This window comes from Ictidomys tridecemlineatus, chromosome 6, assembly GCF_052094955.1.
Source record: "Ictidomys tridecemlineatus isolate mIctTri1 chromosome 6, mIctTri1.hap1, whole genome shotgun sequence".
NCBI classification, from domain to species: domain Eukaryota; kingdom Metazoa; phylum Chordata; class Mammalia; order Rodentia; family Sciuridae; genus Ictidomys; species Ictidomys tridecemlineatus.
The window spans coordinates 76,964,937-76,970,596 of NC_135482.1; the positions used below are offsets into that span (position 1 = coordinate 76,964,937).

The 5,660-nt window shown below is 36.6% G+C and overlaps 1 pseudogene; it reads left to right on the plus strand.

Moving 5' to 3' along the window:
• Positions 1-721: 721 nt before the first annotated feature.
• LOC101956294 (small EDRK-rich factor 2 pseudogene) lies at positions 722-899 on the plus strand (annotated as a pseudogene).
• The last annotated feature ends 4,761 nt before the right edge of the window (positions 900-5,660 follow it).

The window sequence follows — 5,660 nt, forward strand, 5'->3', positions numbered from 1 at the left end:
CCCTGAGTTTCAGAAAGAAAAAAAAAAGAAAAAGAAAGAAAGAAAGACAAAGAATGGCACTATATCCTGGATGTAAGGAACAATCCAACAAGAAGATATAATAATAGTAAACATTTATGCACCAAATGTTAGCACACCCAAGTGTGTGTGTGTGTGTGTGTGTGTGTGTGTGTGTGTGTATTAAATACAATGTTAAGTCCAGATAGACCCAGGAACATAATACTGGGCAACGTAAACATACCTTATCATCAATAGACAGGTCCTCAAAACATAAAATCAATAAAGATATCTCCAACCTAAATAACACTATAAATCAAATGGACCTTACAGACATCTATTGAGTGTTTGACCCCCCGTCAAACATCTGAATTTACCTTCTCCTCAGGAGTTCATGGAACTTTTTCCAAAATATACCATATTCTAGGTCAAAAGTAAATCTTAGCAAATAAAAAAGCTGATATAATTCCATGCATCCTATCCAATCATAATGGAATGAAACCATAAATCAACAGCAAGAAAAATAATAGAACCCACATAAATATATAAAGGTCGAACAATATTTTCTTAAATGAAGACTGGATCAAAGAAGAAATAAGAATAGAAATCAAGAAATTTTTAGAAATGAATGAAAACAGAAATACAACATATCAAAACCTCTGGGACAGAACACCAGACAGAATGAAGGGATGCAACAGAGACAGGCCAAGCCGCTGCCATTGCCATGACCCGTGGTAACCAGCATGAGCTTGCCTGCAAGAAGAAGATGAAAAGGCAGAATGACTCAGTTAAGAGAAAGCGATCAAGATGACGGGCTTTTGGCTGCCACCTACAAGCAGGGGAACTTGGAGATCATGCAGCAGAAACAGAAAAAGGCAAAGAAGAAGAAGGAACCCAAGTAGCTCTGTGGCTTTGTATCCAACCCTCTTCCCTTTGCTTGTGTGCCTGGAGTCAGTCCCACCATGCGCACGTTTCCTTCTATAGTGCTCACAGACCCCAGCACTGATGGCATTTCCTTTGCTCTGAGTCTTCAGAGGGTCCCTTTTGTGCTTCTTTACCCTCAGGTAGACTTTCTCCCTCTGGGCCACTCCTGGGGTTGAGGAGGTTACCCCTTCCCAGTGTTTTTTATTTCTGTGGGGCACAACCCAAAGTATTAAAAGTACCTTGTCATTAAAATATATGTGTATGTGTGTATGTATACTTATATAGATATATAGATATATATATAGATATATAGATATATAGATAAAATACTGGGCAATTTATAAAGACAGTTCTAAGAGGAAGATTTACAGCATTGAGTGCCTACATTAAATAAATAAAAAAAGATCCCAAATAAATAAGTTTATGCTCCACCTGAAGGCTTTAGAAAAAGAGGAACAAAATAATTCCAAAATCAGTAGAAGACAGAAAATAATTAAGAACAGAGCCAAAATTAGTAAAATTGAAAATAAAAAAAAATACTCAGAATCAATGCTATGAAGAGTTGGTTCTTCAAAAAGATAAATAAGATTGATAAACCCTTAGCCAAACTAACCAAAAGAAAGATGAACCCAAATCAATAAAATTAGAGATGAAAAAGGAGAGACCATCATAGACCATTCTGAAATCCAGAGGATCATCAGAACCTATTTTGAAAATTGATTCTTCAAAAAAATGAAAAATCTGGAAGACATTGACAAATTTCTAGATATATGTGACCTGCCCAAATTGAACCAGGAAGATATAGAGAACCTAAACAGACTAATATCAAGTAACAAAACTGAAACAGGAATTAAAAGCCTTCCACAAATGAAAACCCAGGACCAGACAGATTCTCATCTGAGTTCTACCAAACTGTTAAAGAAGAACTAACAAATTCTCAAATTATTCCTTAAAATTGAAAGAGAGGGAACACTCCCAAATATATGAAGCTGGGATAATCCTGATACCAAAACCATACAAAGATGTTTCAAGGAAAGAAAACTGCAGACCAATATGCCTGATGAACATAACTGCAAAAATCCTTAATAAAATATTAGCCAACTACATTCAGAAACACATCAAGAAGATGATAAACCGGGCTGGGGATGTGGCTCAAGCGGTAGCGCGCTCGCCTGGCATGCGTGCGACCCGGGTTCGATCCTCAGCACCACATACCAACAAAGATGTTGTGTCCGCCGAGAACTAAAAAATAAATATTAAAAATTCTCATTCTCTCTCTCTCTCTCTCTCTCTCTCTCTCTCTCTCTCTCTCTCTCTCTCTCTCTCCCCTCTCTCTTTAAAAAAAAAAAAAAAAAAGAAGATGATAAACCATAATCAAATGGGTTTTATTCCTTGGGTACAAGTTTGGTTCAGCATACACAAATCAATAAATGTAATTCAGCACTTAAAAAATTAAGGACAAGAATCACATGATCATCTCAATAGATGCAGAAAAGGCTCTCAATAAAATCCAGCACCCATTCCTGTTGAAAATAGTAGAGAAGCTAGGAATAGAAGGAACTTATCTCAAAATCATAAAAGCTATTTATGTCTGGACCTAACAGACATTTACAGAGTATTTATGACACACCCAAAGTTAACATCACACTGAATGGAGAAAAACTAAAAATTTCCATGAAAGTCAGGAACAAAACAAAACTATTCACTCTCACCACTCCTATTCAACACAGTCCTTGAAATATTAGCCAGAACAATTAGGGAAGAGAAGGAAATCAAAGGGATTCAGATAGGAAAAGAAGTGGAGCTATCTCTGTTTGCTAATGACATGATCTTATATGTAGAAAAAACAAAAAATCTCTACCACAAGACCTCTAGAGATTATAAATGAGTTTAGCAAAGTAGCAGGATATACAATCAATCCCCATAAATCAATAGCTTTCCTATATTCCAACAGGGATTCAGCCAAGTAAGAAATCAGGAAAACTCTCCTAATCACAATAACCTAAAAAAAAAAAAAAAAGAAAGAAAAGAAAAGAAAAGAAAAGAAAGGAAGGAAGGAAGGAAGGAAAAAGTTGGGAATTAATCTAACCAAGAAGCCCTATAATAAAAAGTATAGAACATTGCAGGGAGCATGGATGAATTAGACAAACTCTAGATAGAGGAAAGGGAGGGAGGGGAAGAGAGAGGGCATGGGGCTAGGAAAGATGGTGGAATGAGATGGACATCATTACCCTAAGTACATGTATGAAGACATGAATGGTGTGAATATACTTTGCGTACAATCAGAGATATGAAAAATTGTGTTCTATATGTATAATATGAATTGTAATGCATTTTGCTGTCATACCTAACAAATTAGAATAAAAAAATTATAGAACACTGAAAAAATTGAAGAAGACCTTAGAGATCGAAAGACATCCCATGTTCTTTGATAGGCAGAATTAATATTGTCAAAAAGGCCATACTACAAAAAGCAATATACAGATTCAATGCAATCCCCATCAAAATATCAATGATACTCTTTACTGAACTAGAAAAAACAATTCTTAAATTCATTTGGAAGTAGAGACACTGAACAGCCAATGCAATACTAAGAAAGAAAAACAAAGCAGAAGACATCACAATACCTGAGCTGAAAGTATACTATAGAACTGTAGTAACAAAAATGGCATGGGCTGGGTGCAGTGGTGCACAACTGTGATCCCAGCAGCTCTGAAGGCTGAGACAGGAGGATCATGAGTTCAAAGCCAGCCTCAGCAATGGTGAGGTGCTAAGCAACTCAGTGAGACCCTGTCTCTAAATAAATTATACAAAATTGGGCTGAGTATGTGGCTCAGTAGTTAAATGCCCCTGAGTTCAATCCCTGTACCCCACCCATCCAAAGGAAATCAGCATTAGCATCAAAATAGACATGGAACAATATAGAAGAAAGAGAGACAAACCCACATACTTACAGCCATCTGATACTTGAAAAAGGTGCCAAAAATATATTTTGGAGAAAAGAAAGCCATTTTAACAAATGACACTGAGAAAACTGGATAGCTAAATGTAGAAAAAGGAAACTAGATCCTTATCTCTCACCCTGTACAAAACTCAAATCAAAATGGATCAAAGACTTAGGAATTAAACCAGAAACATTGCAACTGCTAGAAGAAAATATAAGGTCAACACTCCATCATGGTGCTGCTACTGACTTCCTTAACAATACCTGTAAAGTGTCGGAAATAAAACCAAGAATCAATAAGAGGGATGCCATCAAACTAAAAAGTTTGTGTACAGCAAGGGAAACAGTTAAGAACATGAAGAGAGAGCCTACAGAATGGGAGAAAATATTTGCCAGCTACTTCAATAGGGGGTTAATATCCAGAATATATAAAGAACTAAAAAAACTTAAGACACACACACACCAAATAACCCAATCAATAAATGGGCAAAAAAAATTAAACAGACATTTCTCAAAAGAAGAAATACAAATGACCAACAAATATATGAAAAAAAATGTTCAACAGTTCTAGCAGTCAGGGAAATACAAATCAAAACTACACTAAGATTTCTACTTTATTTTTTTAAGTTGTAGATGGACACTACCTTTATTATTATTTTTTAATATGGTGCTAAAGATTGAACCCAGTGCCTCACATGTGCTAGGCAATCACTCTACCACTGAGCCACAATTCCAGCCCCCAAGCTTTCTATTTTACTCCATTCAGAATGGAAATGATGGAGAATACAAACAATAATAAATGCTGGCAAGGATGTGGGGGCAAAAGTACACTTGTACATTGCTAGTGGGAATGCAGAAAGAATCGTGGAGTTTCCTCCAAAAAGGAGGGATGCAACCACCAATTGACCTAGCTATCCCACTCCTGGATATTTTCCCAAGAGAACGAAAATACAGCCACCTCAATATTTATAGTAGCACAATTCACAATAGTTGAATTATAGAATCAACCCAGATATCCATCAATAGATTAATTGGTTAAGAAATTGTGGGATATGCACACAATGGAGTTCTGCTTAGCCATAAGCAAGAACAAAATTATGGCATTTGCTGGTAAATGAATGGAAATGGAGAAAATCATGCTAAGTGAAACAAGCCAAACTTAGAAACTCAAAAGTCAAATGTTTTCACTTATATGTGGAAGCTAGATAAAAATAAAGGAAAGGAGAGGGCCAGATAGTACATTATAAAGATAAAGGGAAGATATGTAGTGTAAAATAAGCATATCAAGAGGCAAAGTAGAGCTGGACATGGTGACACATGCCTGTAATCCCAGCGTCTGGAGAGGCTGAGGCAGGGGAATAGTGAATTTGAAGCCAGGCTCAGCAACTTTGCAAGACCCTAAGCAACTCAGCAAGATGCTGTCACTAAACATAAATATAAAAAAGGATTGGGGATGTGGCTCAATGTCAGTGGTCAATCTCCAGCAACTGATCCCCTCCCCCAGCAAAAAAAAAAAGGAAAGAAAGGAATTAAAAAAAGGTCCACACAGAAGAACCTTGTTTTTGGCTAGGGTGAATGAATATACTTGTTTTTCACAGGGAACAAGGAAGAGGCAAGTTGTGTAGCAAGAGCAAAGAAAGTATGGGAGAAAATAAATAATGAGATGACCAAGGTCTACAGGCCAGGTGCAGTAGATGAAGCATCCTTCTACCAACCTTGAGTCTAAGCTAAAGTTTGGGACCTAGTTTTGCCAATATAATGTGTAGGAAGTGATGTGATCTAAGCTCCAAACCCA